General features: G+C 37.1%; 1 protein-coding gene across 3 annotated transcripts in view; it reads left to right on the top strand.

The window, feature by feature from the left end:
• The window catches only part of mub (poly(rC)-binding protein mub), a 176260-nt gene that overhangs the window by 28913 nt on the left and 128480 nt on the right, over nucleotides 1-18867 (top strand). For all 3 annotated transcript variants that reach the window (XM_089867958.1, XM_089867956.1, XM_089867952.1), the window contains exon 2: nucleotides 18632-18777. The gene's annotated coding sequence lies outside the window, so the exon portion shown is untranslated. The remainder of the gene's footprint in view (nucleotides 1-18631; nucleotides 18778-18867) is intronic.

The following is an 18867-nucleotide window of genomic DNA, read 5'->3' on the forward strand; positions in this document are numbered from 1 at the left end:
TTTTTGCTCGAGCCATTACCGAAAATCAAATATTTTCAAGCTTTCTTTAATGTTTAACCTCAAGTGCCGTTTCCCCAAAAACTCAACCTATACCGCTTATATCTTTATTCCATCATTAAAAGGGTACTTAAACTTTAAAAGTATAGTATACTCTCCAAAATATTACTGTAGGAACATTGGGATGTGAAGTGGTAAATTTTTACCTTTAAAATGACAAAATATTCCAATTCGAACGAGCGAAGTGTTTTGTTTACATTTTTAACATTCACTTAATTGCCATTTTGAGCTTTGCGAGAGTTGCGTTTTTGGTAACCTTTGTGCTACTTACTATATTTGATATCGGGCTTAGTTCTTCTATTAAAGGGATTTAATGAAACTATTTGATGCGTTGAAGTATCCCTTTAATACTGTATTTAGCAGCTGTGAGGAGAGGAAAAGTTTTTGGATCGAAAAACCTTTTATTTTACCATCATCCTATTATTATTACCGGCAAAAGCTCACCGCCATGGAAAAGTTTACTCTTTTTACCTTTTCCTATACACCCATCTCTCACTCTCTCCTCCATCGTAGGGTTTACAAAAATCTAGAAAGCATAACGTGCTTTTCCTACCTTTTTTTAAGGAGCTTAAATTTGTTTTTATTACAAACCTACCTGAGCTATTTTTATCCGAAATATGGACGAAAATTTGATGGGAAAGTTCTTTTAGTGATGTTTCTTCTAGTGTTTTCTGCGCGAACTTAAGTGCATTTTTGGAATTGTAGTTCTATAGGACCTGGGTAAGGTTTTAGCTATGGTTATCGTTGTTCTGTTGTTACAAGGTATATATCTATATTTTTTATGGCAACATGCGGAAGATTCCGAAACCCTCAATACCTTGGTTTTGTTTTGGACTATAGAACTTTACTAGATTAGATATTAGTTTAATAATGAATAAAACTATTTAAGAAGCCATTATATAAATTGCAAATTCCATAGTCAGTAGACCGTTTAAGAAATATAACAAATGGTGTATAGTTACAGCGTTGCCCCTGAATCGCCAAAACCCGCAATGCATTGGTGTTATGCGGCTAAAAACGTCTGCAGGCGTTTCCTTAATATTTTATTTTTGAAAATAAGAATTTTTTCTTCTGTATTTTAAAAGGGGAAAATATAATTAATAAGTATTCAATTTAAAAAGATGTCATTACGCGTTAGAGTTCTGTAAAAAATATAAGTACGGTATGTATTTTTAATGATGTCAATTTCTCTTTTATCTACAATTTTAATTAGAGTAAGAGAAAAATTTGAATAATTATACACGGCCCTAGCTGAAAAACAATCTTAGGAGAATTTTGTACGTCCAATTAACCGAAAGGAAAATCGGTTGTTCCCGCCTTCTCCATGCACGATGCACCTAAAGCGCGTCCCGAACTCTTATACTCATCATCGCATTTAATTATTTCGAAAACTGGGGGAGATTGAGTATAGGCCAAGGCTTAACGAAGAAAAGCGGACGACGGGTAGGAAATAGCGCGCGCTAACGCGAAGGTTGATAAGTTCTCCGTATAAAACGTCGTCCCTAAGAAAAGAACGACGGGGGTGGCCGGTGACGTACGTTTCTTCCTCCCCCCCCCCTCGGTCAAATACTGTCACCTTCCTCAAAACAAGAGTGAACGAGACGGAAAAGTAATGGCGGTGCGTGACTGTCAAGTAAAAAAACAGCAAGCAAGCCCTCGCTCATACAATGCCACCACCACCCCTGTGACCTAACCTACACACGCGTCAAAATATAGTCCCATTTCTTATCCGGGAATACAGCGGTACAAAGTTTACAGCCTTTCTTTTTAGAAATTTAGTTTGAAAATTTTATGGGCATATTTGGTGTGAAATACCTTTTTCTGATGTTGTTGAAAAATTTCTTAACTGTGTTTTTAATTAGGCCTAACGTAGCACATTTTATTAGATAACTTGACCAATCATTTCTCATTCCTAGGGTCTAGCAGTTAAGATACTAAGTCTTGTTGTCGAAGTCTTTCTTCAATAGGGAGCTGCCAGAGAGGTGTGGCTTAAAATGGCTCCTCCCCTTTCCACCAAAATGGCGGAAAACTACACAGAGTTTAAGGCTAGTGGGGAAGGTTCCTGATGGCCTGACGCTTAGTAGGTGAGATTTTTCACCCCTTTGCCCACTCCCAATAGGCTAAAATAAAAGTAAATAAAAAGTCTATCAGAATAGGTACTCCTGGCACTGTACTTGGTCGACCATTTTGTTGTTTTTATCCATAATTTTCGTCAACAATTTTGTTAGGCCCCCTATGCCTACTATTACGAGAGATGGAAAAGGTGAAAGCTATAGTGGAAAGGAGTAAGGAAGGGGACTTGCCAGGTAACGTGTCATTTTTACACGGTTTGACATAAAAGGGAATAACGTGGTGGTAGTGGTGGTTGGTTCTAAGAGGCGTTTTACAAATTACGGAACAACTTTTTACCGCGACAAGAGGTTCAAGCTTGTATACTACGTCCTGGAACAGAGAGAGAGAGGGTTGGGGAGATGAGGAGTTTATCCTTGCCTAGATGGAGTGAAAAGCCTTCCTTATTGGAGTGTAATGGCCCGTTACTTAACTAACAATTTTGGCCACCCCCTCGCTCATTCTCTCTCTCTCTCTGTATACCCTATTGTAGTTGTTAGGCCCGTTATACGGAAGGATGTATTTTAAATTTTTATCTAGGACATAATTACTTGACCCCATGGGGAGTTCTTGCCTCGGATAAAACTCTTTCATATTATATTTATTAGACCATTATTATATGCCTTAGTTAATTTTATGGGTCGTCGTTTTGCTATATAATGGAGTAATAATAATAATTATGTTACGCGTTAGAAGGTTGTTTATCATTCCTTGGTATTTTTCTCTGGGCTTCTACTACTAAATTTCTTATTTTTAAGTATGTAATTAAGATATATGGGTTTAGTTAATATGATTTCCCCTAATTTCTGGAAGCGTTTTTTGATGAATATTGTACATTTTTAAATATGAATTAGGGCTTTCATATAATTGAAATTCATTATGGTTGTACCGATAAACAAAGGACTTTTGGTATTTTGTGTATTGTAAATATATAATTCAATATGTGTTTTATTCCATTACATTTATAAGGCACCAGAAGCTAAAAATGTATCGATTAAGTCGATATTGCAAGTTATAAACCTACCATATTAGTCAAATAACTTTATTTTAAAATTTTGTAAACATAAGTAATAATTAATAACATCAAAGTATTTACTAGGTTCACGCAACATTTAGGAATTTATATTTAATTTGTTTCCGTTTTTAAATTTTAGAAAGTTACTTAATATTTAAATAATTAATCTAAAGCTTTTAGCTATGTTCGAGAAAGTTTAATTCAGCTGATTTGTTTCTGCGGCGGAGTTGAATTTAAGTATAAGCTTTTGATAAGCTGTAATATTTCGTTCATGGTGAATTGTATATAAATAAATGGTTCAAAGTTCTTCGCATGGTACCGATATCGTGCGCCTATGTACTTAGAGAATCTCGTAGACTTTACAAACCGGTATAGGGTCTAGGGGAATATTTCCATGATTAAGCAAAAGTCAACCAGGCAGCTTCGAAAATTAATAACCGTGTAGAGCGCGAGCCCGCTCTTGTAGGCATTTATTTTTAGTCCAGGGGGAAATCTGATTAGTAAATAAAACTGTGAAGTATAGAGGTTTTAAGGGCGTGTCTGCCGTATTCAATAATACCTTTCCCACCCTATAAGCTTATTTTAATTAAATTATCGATCGTGAATTTAGTTTTTTTACGTTCCTTACTTCCTTCTCTTCGTTTTTCTCTCCAGGGTTTTCGTGTAAGTACGAGTTGCAATATCCCGCCGTAACTTTAATTTGCGCACCTTTTTCGAAGAAGGTCCACCTTGTTCCCTAAAAAGCAGTTCCGTGGGTAAACAAGCCCCAGTCGAAAGGATAATTACGTTTTACCACCTGGCCAATAACAGGGATCCTCTAACCCGTATATAGCCGCGTGGACTGGATTGAGAATGAAGAAAAAAGAGAAAGTCCCCGAATTCACCTTTAATTTTAACTTTTTTTCCCCCTTTGCTCTCTCGCTCTCTCCACTTCTTTTGGCCATCCTTTTGGATTAGTCCTTTGGATGGAGTTTTTTTTTATTTTTTTATTTCTTAAGCCTAACTGTTCAATTTCTCTTTTTCATCTTCTTTTTTTCCGCTTGACTAGCGTTTAGGGATAGTAACGTTTTTGTCTCAGTAAGAGTTTACAACGCGTGATAAGTTTAACGTACTCACTCCGAATTGTTACTTGTACTCTCATATTTGAGTACAAAGTGTGTACACGTATTGAGGAAAATGAATATGTTTGTCGTCGTGGCATGATTTGACTCCGAACTATAATCTCTAAATTTTTAAATAATTGAAATTGGAATAACAATTTTAAACATCTTGAGACAAAACAAAACTCGAGAAAGATTGCGCAGAATTTCAAAAGTGAAACGGGACTTAGTGCTAGGTAGTAGATACTGGCTTGAATTAAATCAATTCTATCCCGAATAATGATTTTTATATTGATTTTAGCATTCCGTAAATGGTTATGTTCATTTGAGGAAGTATTTACTTCCGATTTAGAAAACTGGTACGAAAGTTTAGGCTAAAAATTTTCGGGTAGCATGCAGTTCAATATTCATGAAGGAATTCATAGTACATTCATATAGCATTGGGGGAAAAAGAAAATCCTTCTAATTTGGTCTGAGTAGCTTTGGCAAACTCTCGACTTTGGCCAAGAACATGGCAAGAAGTAATTTCCAGTCATCCCTCATACCTGTATTTTTTTCTCTTCTCTCTCTCTTCCTGCAACTTGGCTCTCTCTATTCCCATTTCTACTCTTCTTATCATAGTGTAGTTTCTTTCTCTGTGTTCCCCACCTTCCCTCTTTACCTTCTTTTTTTAACAAAGAGTAAGAATTGGAGCTGGAAAAAAATGATAAAAACAAAAGGTTAGCGCGCGCGTCACGCGTGCTGTGTTTCTCCTTTCCGTGTTCCAAGGTTTCGAGCGTGAGAGCAATCCGAAAAGCTTTTTGCTCCAACAAATTTTCTCCCCCGGCCTTTTTTATTAGATTATCCGCAACCAGGTTCGAGAAAAGAAAGAGAATTTACTCCCTTGACCAATTTTATTCGCTAGAGGTTAGGGAATGGAGTGTAAGGAAAAACTCGTGGGGTTTAGTTTCCTAATGATTTCCTTAGTTTCCCCCCTTTTGCCTTTATTCAATATATCGTAACGGACAAACGCATCGCGAGAAGTTCATTATATTTGAAGTAAATCTCGAAATTTTCATCCGTTTCCTCATTTTAAAAGAATGTACAATCCGTTTTGCGGGGGATTGTCAAGAACTATATTTTGAAGTAGTAGTGTTTGGGCCTTGTCAAGTGTCTGGAAGCGTGGAACGATTTGGCGGATTGATTCAACGGAAATGATGATACCCATACGCTGCCAATGCCCTGCGCGTGCCCAATAGAGCTCTATTTTATTTAAGATAAGCTTGATGTAGGCCCCGCACCCTACATAACGGATTGGACAACCCTTTTAAAATGCAACAGCTTCTGTTAAGATGGCTTGAGCTATGGAAGTTTTTAAATTGTGTTTCGTATCTTTAGCTTTAAACAATACCTTTTACTTCTTATTATGGACTTTTTGATAGAAGAGGGATTCCGCGAGGCTTCGCTAGCAATGAGTATCGAGTGCTTTGTCTCGTTTTTGGGGGCAATTTCTATTGGTAAGCTTAGAAAGAATGAAAGAATCAGGTAGGGTAAAGTTTTCATCCTTTAGTCTAGTTTTACGATGACTTGGGAACTCCTAATGGTTGGCCAATGTCAGAGAGTGACTTGAGTTCAGGCGCGGTACGCTTCTTTTTTTCCTTTTTGCCTCCTCTGTATTGTATTTTGGTGGCCATTTCCCAAGACGGATCAAACTCGTATAAGAAATTGCGATGTAGCTTCGGGCAATATAAGGAAGTGCTCTGGATTTTATAGCTCTGTATGCCTACCCTCTATACCTATTTCCTGTTCTGTAGAAAAAAAAAAATAACCCGGTTAAGTTCACCCCTTTCCCCAATATACTATAATCCCTAGACGAAGGCTTACAAACACCGGGGAATTTTATCTGTTTCTCTCTATCTTTGAGATCTAAGTGGCGCGTATTACGTTTTAAGCTAATACTATCACAAATCATATATACCTACCATATAAGCCTATTTTAGGATTTGTTTTACTTTGCTGTGTTCAAAGTTTAAAAGCAAATGGTAAAAGGGTTTTGACGTGTTTTCTGTTTTCTCACGACCCGAAACACTTAAGAGACTTGGAAGAAATTCGACAACAACCAAAAAATATTGGGACATTCTCAGTTCAAACGAACTATAGGTGTCGTCGACTCGTCTGTAGAGTTATATGACGTAGTGAATAAATTTAAGAACGATCCAGGATTTAGCCCTAAATTATGAATTATTTCAAATTTTTGCACATAATGCGAACAAGCTTTATATACCTGTATACAATATGATCTATTTTTAGTTTGGGGTTTGGTATCTTTGATATTAATGAAGAACGACGTGAAAGGTGCTGCACGTACGTGCTTAAAGATGAAAGGAGAGGTGATGGGGAATCTCCTTTTAATTTTCAATAAACTCCTTTTGAAGGACGGGTCACGGAAAAGCGCTCCTCGCGGAACGCCGGGAAAACAAAAGCGATTAGCATCTTTTAATTAGAAATTTTCATCCCAACTCTTTTATTTAAACAACACAGAAAACGCCAATAGGAAATGACCGTCCTTTACCCCAAGGGCTTCCATCTTTAACCCGCCCGCCACTAGTCTATCATGAATTTGTTAAATTTACCCTTGATAATTGAACTCTTTGAGTCTGTAATATTTTAAAGTGATAATTTTTCAGTCTTTTTACTTTTGCACCATTTATTGATGGAGAAAAAGTATTGAGAAATACATAAAACGGAAGGTTTCTTAAACCTTTTTTTGTGTTCTGAATTGAGAAATTATAATAATAAATTACCAATTCCAGCCACTAGAGCGCGCGAAAGTTAAATAAAAGCCCCGGTTATTCTTGAAATCTTTATACAAATATCATTGTTATTTTCTTCGATATTCCAGGAAAATTAAAATAAATTCAGGTGTACATCCCAAAGTTCCCTCTGTCATTTGACAAAATCCGATTTCCTCCGAGAATATTTTATATTGAAACGGGATTTTATCCTTCCTCCTGTACTCTTTAAGGGGAATATCACCGGTCTCTATGATCTAGGTATCTCTAGCTTGGTTTTAACCTTTGTCTTCAATGACTTGAGTTTTGGATCGGAATAATAGGTAAAGTGGTCAACTGCGTATGCCGGCTGGCCGGGGGAAGTCCATTCCTTTGTTTCCGGAGTTACTATAGCTTTGCCTTAAATTTTATTAGCGCCCAAGTTAGGCGGCGCGTTATACGTCTACGATAAACAAAGCATTTCCAGTCGCTACCGAGCTAAGCTGATAAATTTGTAATCCCAGTCCGGCGGGCGCGTAGTAGTTCTCTTTTGTCGTCCGGGCAAGTGAAGGAAACGGTGGTAGAGTTACGTTATAAGCCCTCTATGTATATATATTCCCCCCCCCTTACTCTTCTCTTATCGAAGTTGACGCTCAACTTTTCCAATTAAAGTTTTGTCTCGTCTACCTTTTCATTTAAGGGTCGGCTCTTTTATCCAAAGTTATAAGCCGCTTCCTTATTGTTTGGATGTTTGTTTCTACCCCCCCCCCGTACCTTAAATAAGGGTATTTTTATACACAAGCCAAGGCGAAAATACGTTCATTTCTACCCCGTGCTAAGCCTTGGCTCTCTCTTTAACTTGGAAATAAACACGATTTGTTACAGTTTATTTCTAGCTTTAAAGGTGCAGTAACACGTCTCGTTTCGCATTTATCGAATTGAGTTTAAAAACCAGATTGTAATGATTGTTGTCAATATAATACGTTATCCTGAGATCTCTGTCTGTAACTCACTTTCTATTTTCTTAGTGGTATTAATTAATTGTAGATATTACATTGTGGTTACGGCGTTCATTTCCATGGGGGTTATTCTAGTTAATTCGATACTTGACTTAAATTTAATTATTAATCTTACTTAGTTTATTACTTCGCTCGGTTTACCCTTCCACTTTTGTGTAAAGAAAAGCTGGAAAACACAATGAGAGAGAATTTCGTATCGCTAGCTTAGGTTGAGCTTTTGAAGTTTAATTTTTCATAAATAAAGAAACTATATATTTATGAATGTGAAGCGGCGCACCTCGTTGAGACGACTCCAGTCTTTTATTTTTAGTTTAAATTTCCCTTTTAAAATATTCAAAGAACTTAATTTATTTAAGGCGTAATTGGACGTGGAAAGTTGGAAAAGAGATGAGGATGAAGTTTTGAAAGAGGAGGAGAGGGATCCTCTTTCTACCAACTATAGGAGTAGAATTATACATCTATCCCCTAGCTCTACTCTCTCTTTTTGTACGTGGAAACCTCGAAGCAGCGAACTCCCGTCGTATTTTAATATTAGTTGAAAAGGGGTGAGGAGGGAAAAAATCCGTCGGAATTTCGCTTCCAAATTCGTAAATAATAAAAGAGGAAGAGGGGGCGGTTGTTGGAAAAGAGAAGAACGGTTTTCGTAATTGGAAGTTTCGCCTTGAAATATGGAAGCAAGATGTTGGTATACCCACATCCCTCTCACTTTCCCCAAAGCGCCTTTAAAGTACGCTATGGTTTTAAACCAACCCAAAATTTGTTTTAACTTTTAGCTAGATTGTAGTAACTTAGAATAAAAGGTTATTTTGAAATTATCACGCGAGAAAGCGTTACGGAATTTATTATTTATTATAATCAAGTTGAAGTTATTTTAAATTGGAGTAATCTCTAATCTTGTTAAATTAACTTTGAATGAATTTAACTCGAAATTAATTCCCAGGGGATTTTGTTGATTCTACAACAATAGGAAACAGTTTGATAGGTTAGCTCTTTTTAATTTTGCGCTGTTTAGAGCGGGAAAACTATTGAGGACACCCTTGCTGGCTGGTTTTGGTGTGACCTCGTACATTTTGTTGTAAATTAGGGTCTCCCTATTTCAAATTTCCTGCTGTTTTTCCACTTAAATTACTCTTCCACTCCATAGGTGGCGGTAACAAACTATATTTCAAATGAAAAATTCTTTATTTTCCCTGACTGTGCAAAACTGTAATATGGCCGGAGTCATCTTGTTTTCTTATCCCTTTCGGGGCTGGGCTTTGAATTCTCTCTCACACTCGATTCCGTTCCCCTGACGCCTAAAATCCAAATATTTCGAGTTACGTTAATCTGATTCGGACGGAGGTTTTAACCGAAATATAATAGAGATACGAACGATACTCCCTCATCCTCATCCTTTTCCGCCAGTGCGAGCGAGATATTCTCCGCGGATTTCGTGTGAGATGAGAATGGAAAACCGGGAGGAGAGTGAAAGGGAAGAGGAAGAGCGCGATGCGATAATTTCTCGTTCGTCAAAGTTTATAATAGAGAAAGACTCGACGTGGCAGAGGTCGAGATTTTTCCTAGCTTCAAAACCCAAAATTCTCCCCCAATTTAAGATAGTCTAAAAACGAGATAGTCCCAGAGAGACTAAGACAGGACGAAAGAGCGGTTTTGTTCCAGTTTACTTTTCCGACAGGCCTCCTCATCCCAATACAGGGTGTTTCCGATATAAGTCTGCCATAATAAATAAAAGGGTCTGTTCTTGGAGTTAAACTGAGTTCAAAGTGCATACACCAAAGAACTAAATGTTAATTGTAGACCCTATGTTCTTTAATTGATACACCCTTTCAATTATGGTGGCAGACTTATCAAAAACACCCTGTGTATATCCTTTTAAAATTTCTCTGAAACGCTCTAACCCCCCGTTTCTCCCCCCCCCGGTTCCTTCCAACACCTTTATTATTATTATAGTTGAAGTGGTATCTCTTTTTCGGTTATTGAGAAGAGGGAAATGGCGCGAGAACCGACCATCTTTCGTAATTACCAGCTAAGATTACTAGCTCACTCGAGCAGCCTAGTCCCTTATTTTCCAAAAAGGGACTTTATTACTTTCTCTCTCTTTCATTCGTTTCTCTCTCTCTCTCGCTTCTCTTTTAGTCCGGTTATGATAGGACAAATTAAGGGATGGCCCGGGAGGATTCAGCGTCCTAACATTGGCGAGCGCGCGAGGAACGATAGCGAAAAAGGAGAAACTACTGAATTTATTACTAAGGGGGTTTTGCTTTTCCCATCTTCTTGTATCTTGTATCTTCTCTACTCGCTCTCTTTTCTTAGTTTTTTCTTTTCGCTCGACCCTTTTCGGTGATGACGATCCCCTCCTGGAATATAATACGAACAGAAATGTTTCTTTAATGATATTCTAGGTCATACTTTATTGCGCGCGCTCTCTCTTTCTCTCTCTCCCGAATCAGGCGAATCTCTCAAGATTTATTAGCTTTTCTTGGTTGAAAAGGCTTTTTGGACTAGTCGCTACTATGGTGATGATATCCTCCTTCTCATTCCTCTCTCTATTCATTCTTTATATCTGTTTTAATTATTAATCACTTTGTTTTTATGGAGGTTTTTCTTGTTGATAAGGGACTAATAAATTGATTATAAGGCCATAGTAATTACCGTAATTCAGTGGGTTTAGTTATAGCTTATCTGTTCGTTTGTTTATTTTATAGATTGATTGTAATTTTATTAAATGGAGCTTTGGTGAATTGGTGAAATGAGTAGATAGATTAGATTGGTAAAATGTTAATGAGACATTTAGTTTAAAAGATTAGACCTTTTTATTCTATATTTTGATAATTTTATTTCTCATAATCCGACCGGCGTTGTCATTGGCCAAAATTTCAGCCAACCATAGACGAGAACGCGAAACTCAGGGTCAAGGTTCAGATCAACAACTTTGTTCTAGTGTTCATTTCATTGCCCCTTTTGTTAACTGCTAAACAAACTATACATTACAAGGATGCATTCCCGTAAAAACATTTTACTGATGGAAAAATATAGCGGTGTACATTGAATCATCTTTTGCGTTAACTTCTTAGATAAAAATATATTTTTTCCAGCTTATGCGTGTGTTTTCTGCCTTGATATAGTATAGTACTACGTAAGTTAGTAGAGAGTGCATGCCTGTTTTTCTCTTATCCTAAACCGAAATTAGCTCTGTCTATAAAGCACTTTTTTGTCTAGTACAGTTTCTTGAGCTTCTTTTTTATCTTCTCCTGGTTATTTTTTTTTTCTTCTAACTTTATCCCCTTCTCGTCGACTATAGCTCCAACATCCTCATCTTTTTTCGTCATCACACGCTCTTCATTATATGAGAGGCCTTTTTTTTTCATTTAGAGCTCCATCAAATCCCCCTTCTCTCTCGCTCGCGAGCGCGTGTAGCTCTAAATTTATTGGGGCCTCTGCTTTCTTGTTTCGCTTAATTATTTGCTAACACTCGGATTCACCAAATGCCAAAATATATCATTTGGTGAAAACATACGCGGAACTTAGGAATGACATTTTATCTTGTTATATATTTAGTTTTTCCCCTTTTTGTCGTTAATTCCACGGAGTTATAGAAATAGGAGTAGAAATTCCAGCTCTTCGTCCCGTAATCTATGGTGTTTCCGGTACCATGGTACCATACTGTCCTTTCGCAATGACCTTCTCAGAATTCAAAGGTCAAAAGGTTAGAAGAGATAAGGAGATATTTTTGTAAATACTTTACCGACATTTGAAGATCGTATCTATGAGTGATTAGGCCGTAAATTTTAATAGTTTCGGCATCTTTTAAGCCTCTTAAATATTTTTTAAAGGCGCTACATTTTCGTGGAAAAGGAAAATATGAAGGGTGTTCCCAAAAAGGTGTAAGCAACGAATTATAATGAGTCGAAAATGTTCAATGACATGTTCCATCCGTAAAGCTCTGTAATCATAAACTGTTAAGGGTGGCCTTAGGGCAAAATTTTATAGAACGTTTTACACTCAAATTAGCCACTTACTTTGGTCCTACCACCATCTTTGAAACACCCTGTATATTCGAATTCCTTTTGAAGTCTATACTATCCAAAATATTCCTTACAGTTTTGAATTTTGAAGAGAGACACCGAGAGAAGGGTGCATGTATACGTTTTCCATCTATTCTTTTTTTTTTGTTTCGATACTTGCATGTTACTTTAAAACCACGAACGGCAGATGGCGAGATATTTTTAAAGAAGAAAATTCCCTCTAAAGCCGCGTAGCAGGCTGTATTATGTAGGCCTATATAGTCTTTTAGCGGCTTAGACCCTTGAAAAACGTGATTTCAAATGGGAAGTGTTTGGTAGCTTTCAAGGACCTGAAACACTATAGATGGAAAACTTACTTGTCTAGGAAAAAGTAGTAGAAGAGAAAATTGAATAAATTTTGCCGCTTATCATCTGTCAAGTTTTATTTATTGCTTTAAATTTGACGGGAGTGTTTGAGCGAAGTTAACTGTGTGTGTGCGCGGGGGTCCGTAGAAGGTTTTGGGTGAACATTTTTATCAACAGACGCCGCCTAAAATCACTTCCGAAGTCCCTCTAATCTTCCCTCAGTTCCCACAGACTTACACGTAACAAACTTGCCAAGGCCCATGCCGAGATTAATACGTTTTTATATATAAAGATGCAATTTTATAAAGGAAACAAACTTGGACGTTTATCTAGGTCACAGGAAATGATACTAGACTCTATTACCCTAGCTAAACCACCCTGTTTGATGCCCATCACACACGTGACGTATATACACTCTTTTGAAACTTGCATATCGTTCTGTTAACCCTAAAAAACTGAACTGTACGTTTAGAGTTTTGACGAGCTTCAACTTTAAAAGGGGAGAGAAATTGTATTGCAAAGCCAACTTCACTCACTACCTTGCTCAATACCCTGTAGACTATTCCATTTGTTACTTAGAAAGAAACCAACGCACAGGCGGGAATCCGTCCTCATGGGAACTTATTTCCCTCGCGCCGCTAAGAGCCAACGTTAGACCTAGCCGACTCTCAATGCCTCTAGTGGCGCTTCTTGGCTTGACGGAAATAATCCAAGGAGGCTAGCTTCTCTTCAGGAATTAATGTAACGTTCTATTCCCTATGAAGGCAGGCCGCTAGTATAACCTTACCATTTCGATTTGCCACCATTCAAAGGAGCTAGCCTCTAAACCTGACAGGCGCATAATTTTAACTGACAAATTCTAATCGGACGAACTTGACGCGTGGCAGCGGTTAATCCTTTTCCCACCAGCACGCGCTCGGCTCGCGACCCCTTCCATCCACTTTGTTTCCCAATTTTGAACCAATGATATTAAAGGTGGGAAATTGTTGAAAGATGTTGGAAAGTCTTCATACCACGTACGTTAGATCTTAGAAAATATCATGGTATAGTTGTATATATAGGTATCTCCTCCGCTTTAACCGTGAATTTATACCTTGGGAGGAAGGTTAATTTGGTATTACAGCTCGTTTCAGTTAGAAACGCCAATTTAAGCGAAGTTAAGCCCCGTATATTAAATTTCAAGTTATAGTATAAGGTGTACGTATAGTTTTCAACTTGAAATGAACTTTGGTGCTTGGTGTGGTTATAATATTCCCCTTCAGGATGGTTGGTTTGGTTGTGGGTAGGAGAGATTAATTTCTCACCAAAATCCATCTAATATTATAGGGGGGCTCAGGTTTTGAACGCGGTTTTCATTTTCCAAGGAGGATGGGGGAGCTAGAGAGGCGGCGGTAACTTAGCGTAATTTCACGCTGTATTAATTTTTGTAATCACATTTTTAAGTAGGAAAGTTAAAAACCTCGTTTGCACGTGCGATCTCCTCCTTCTCGCGCTTATAGTGTTTTCCAAGGCTTAAGGATTATACCAAAAAGTTATCTTTTTTAATATAGCTTAAGTTTTTTTTTCTTTCACTATACTATATATTTGAGGGCGCAAATGTTTTATTTGCTTTGATATAATGACGTTTTTCTGGGTTTTTTGAAAGGGCGTGGCACTAAAATAAACAAGACTTTTTTAATATCAGAATTATTAAGCATATATACTGTATATTTGCTCCGGGTGTATAGTTTATTAGTTCAAAAGCTCCGCTCTTTATCAAAAATCAGGGTTTTTGATAAAAAAATATAATAAAAGAGTTCGTAATAAGATACTTTGTAATTCAAAACTTTTAAAATCCCTTTGTGATTATTTTTGTAAAGGGTTTTCCAGGAAAATCTTAATGAATATATATATGTATACGTATTCCTTTTGTGACGGATTTAATCTCTTCATATAGTTAACTTCAAAGTGTACCTATATTTGGAGCTCGTTCGGGATGTATGAAGGGGGGGGGGTGTACTTATTTCCCTAATTGGATTGAGGGGTTGGAAGGGAGGGGGTCACACACGTGGATCGAAAAAACGGCTGACCTAAACGATCTTTTATACCTGGCCAAAGAAGCTTATAGTCCTCGGAGAGATAATTGGCGCGTTTGTTAAAAGAAGGGTTTATACCAATCATGTGCCATATATACTTCTTCTATAGTCCAAGAGAGTTGAAGATGTAAGGATTCTTCCCTTATGTTCTTTGCTCCCCTAAAAAAACCTTAACAAGATCTCCAAGCTTTGAGATCGAGTCTGCACCCTTAAGGTTTCTTTATAGACGAGAATTCGCCTTAGTCAACCACATAGTCATAGACAAATTGGCTTTTAAAGGTAGTATGAAAGTCTAGTTGAAGAGGAATTGGTCTACATTTGAGTATAGGAAACATGGGTAGAAGGTCCACTCTCGTTTTTTATCTTGATTTATTTCACGTGAAGCTGTTAAGCCTAAATTTGAATTTTTTTTAAACTAGGCCTTATAAAATGAAAGTTATATTTCCCCAGTTCGCGGAAAACTCTAATGATATACTTGATAGTTTATTTTCCCTTTAACCGCGGCTTGGGTTTAAGACTATAACACATCTTCCATAGTGGGTCAGTAATATTGTCAGAATTTGGTGGTCTTCCCCTTCTATATACTCTTTTACGTCCTAGTTCTGATTGGCCTGGACCTTAATCCGCAAACAAGAAAGCGTGAAAACTGTCGCTAAGCCTAAACCATGGATGGCATAGAATGTTCCGGGGCCCCGGGAAACAAATCTTTATCCATTCTGTTGGGTTCTCTTCCCCTAGCTAAAGCCCTGCCTCTGAAATGCTATATTGAGAGAGGTCCATCCACTAGTCGGTGCGGTAGAAGGGAAAGAAGAAGTCATTGGGGCGACTCTAATCTTCTCCTTATAGTTTGTGGAGTGTATTATTTTTCTCTTTTGGACCAGTGAAGACCTTACCACGGTTGTCCAGGCTTAAATCCCATGCCGCGTACATTGGTTAGGCTTGAGCCCCACCATGAAGCCACCACTGACTTTGAAACTAACTCTTATAGGTTAGCATTTGAGGCAACTATAGATAGTACCACAAACGTACAAATTATTCTAGGTAATAGAGGTTAACCTGTTTCACGTTAAGACACTTTGAAGGTTGCGTAGTTTTCCCTTCATTCATTTACAGTTTGCGAACAGATTTAAACTCTCGTTGCAGCTTCAGGTATACGATACCCAATATATCCCCCAGTGGATGTATATGTATACCTTTTATTATTAGTCTCAACTCCCGCTAGTTCCTCAATAACTTCTCTTTTCCCACACTATTCACGGGTAGGTAATTCTGGAAAAGTATATTTTTGGAAAACTACTTTTATATATTAGGTACTGGGTGAGTCTAAGTTCAGGGGATTTAAAAGCAAATATAATTTTAACTTAGGTCAATATAGGAATTCATATATGTTCTGAATTCAGGTAAAGGTGGTAGTTATATTAGGTAAGGTTCAAGAAGATGTTATAAAGTTTCTAGTATACCCTTACGTTTCTAATTTGAGAAATCTGAAAGAGGGTTTGGGTAGATTTGAGTTTGAGATTCAGATCGAGTTATATCAAAAGTAAATATATAGGTAAGAGATTTGAAAAAGTTAAAGTGTACGGGGATTTGAAAATAATGTACATGCCTCGCAAACTCTTGGCGTTTATATAGAAATAGGAATGTATCTCCCTAGAGAACTTTGGTGTCGGTTAGATATACCATCCCATACCTCGATCTTTTCATTGAGGAACGAACCACTGGTAACACCAAAGAGGGTATAAAGTCGTGGAGTAGAACCCTGGTCAGGAAAATTATGGCTTTGGAGGTTTTCCTATCAACTTCCGTTATGCGCACGCTTTTTTTCTCTGCCTTCTTATTGGATGAAATATGTTGACCCGAATTCTATTTGGAAAATAAAACAAAGAAATAAAGCGGGAACACCTTAAATGTCTTACCAAAGTTGTTATAGCTTCTTCTTTAAGCCTTGGTGACCATGCTGTAACGTTCTATCTGCGGAAGAAAATACGTTAAGAAGTATATACGAAACTTGTTCTGAATACGTCGGTCTTCATTTGCTTCTGGTTATGTGCCCGGTATCAAAATAGCTCCACCCCTTTTTAAGATTTAACTCCTTCATCTCTGTTGGTGGAATCCGAATGTAATCCAATATATACGAAATCCAAATTGAATATTTGAAGATAAATATCACGCTTCTATGAAATCAATTTCTTTTTCTCGCAAGAAGAAGAATCTATTGGTGGTCGGTCGAGTTATACTGCAGATTAAGATAGCGAATGAAAAAGTTGTCCTAAAGGATCAAAGCTTTATACGCGGTAGGACGAACAGACACGTAGTAAAGTTAGGGGTCAAGGAATCGGGGGCTGACCATAATTCGTGGTCAGAAACTATACGATATTTAATCTTTATTCTTAGATAGTATACTGAGAGGGGGGAATGGGGGGTGTCCTAATAAATGACGGTGTCGGTTCGCCACTGATGTTCCCATCTTTAATCCTCTCTGTATCTATCCCTTTGTGGTTGCTTGTTGGAGGGAAAAAATTGGGATTCTTTTTTTCATTCTATCTTTTCCTCTATCATGGAAGAGGCATGCTAGGATGATCTCATTAATTTTATCCATCTTTTACTCTTCCTCTTCCTCATCCTCTTCCCTCGATACCACCACCAACGTCGCTTCGCTTTCTAGAGCTAGCTCAGTATTTATTACTCTATTATATTTCGTTTTAGGAGTTCTCTCTCTCTCCCCCAATATCGCGAGCTTCCTTGAAACTAGAGGACGGAAGGGACTCGTAAATATATTTATTTGTCTCAATTTATAAGTGATTTATACGGCTTTTATTTTTCTAAATTAAATTACCTGAAGTATTATTTTAAATTTATGCGGGCGATTGTTCGTTTTCCCTATTTTCGTAACGTCAAAATTTATTTTTCATGACGTAACTCGGAATCTAGATTAATTACTAAATTAACTTAAAATCTCTTGACATTACGTGTACTCAAATAAATGTATGCTTAGAGTTTACAATTCTTTTAAAATAATTAGGATTCAATTTCAATTTGAAATAATGTTTACCTTAAGAGTTTGAGTTTGTTTAATGCCTAATTTTGAAATATTATTTCAGGAGTGGTTTGAAACAACGGGCGCGATCAAATTTCTAAACCTTAATTGAATCTATTCAGATATTTGGAAACCCGTGTTCTTTAGGGTTCCTATACTTAAAAAACTTCCATTTTACACTCTAATTTTCACGAGTTTCCCGCTGCTATGATGTGTCAATATTAGCTACGATTAATTTAACTAGTGTTTGTTTAAGAAGTGGTGGTTTTTATTAATTTCCGCCCATACTAAATTAAACTGTGAATATACGAAGCGGGGTTTTATTACGATGGAAGGATTATTAAAACCCTTCCGGGTTTTAAAACTTGGTTTTGTTTATTTAAATGAAGATATAGCCGCGAAGACCAAAGTCTATAAAATACTTTATACGGACAAGGCTTAACGAAATGAAAACTGAACACCAATCTTTGAATATATTTCAATATAATTTCAACGTGTGCCCAATTATAAATTATACATATAAGGTGTAAATCCTCTTGTACCGTAATCTCCATCTGAGATAGTTGAATAGGTATGAGCCCTTTTCATCCTTCCAGTCGCCTCTGGGTCTTCCGGGAGTTACGAAGGGATTATAAGAGGCAGGGTGTATCTTACGACGATACTCCGGGTTCCGAAAGGGATGATTGTAAATCCAGGCCCAGTCTGGTTGTTGAAGCGTTAGGGTTAGGGCAGTGCTGAATAGAGAGAATTTTAAATTATCCTACGCCTTCCATAGATGATATTTACCTAGTTGCTGGTGCGGTTGCATCGGGGTAAACATTGTCGACGTACAAACCTTTTATCATACCTTCATATATTATTTTTCTCATTTTGGAATATTATAATATCATACTCTGGTATTATAACCAGCATCATTTTTTAAAAGCGTGGTATACTTTTCTTTTGCTTTCGCTCTCTCTTTAGTTGTCTTGGGATTTACGACGTTATTATTATTTTTTTCTTGGTCGTCTTCTTTTTCTTTACTCGATGTGAAAGTATAATGAACCTAATATATTATCATTTTTTTTTCTTTCCTTTTTTTTCTTTTAATATATGATAGTGGGAGTAGATTCATTCCTTCATCCTCTCCACGCTTCTACGGAACAAGAGACGATTTGGTTTGGTTTGGTTGATCAACATCATATAGAACGACACGACGACACACCCCGAATTTTGTCTTCTTTGACATTTTTAATCCAAGATAAGGTAAGAGCCCGATTGATTTATATATAAACGATGTTGTTTGTTTTTTTGTTTTGTTTTTGGGGGTGGGAGAGTGTAAGATGACGTCAAAGG

This window comes from Phalangium opilio, unplaced genomic scaffold (assembly GCF_054372755.1).
Source record: "Phalangium opilio isolate 3A_F unplaced genomic scaffold, DU_Popi_V2 ptg000024l_1, whole genome shotgun sequence".
NCBI classification, from domain to species: domain Eukaryota; kingdom Metazoa; phylum Arthropoda; class Arachnida; order Opiliones; family Phalangiidae; genus Phalangium; species Phalangium opilio.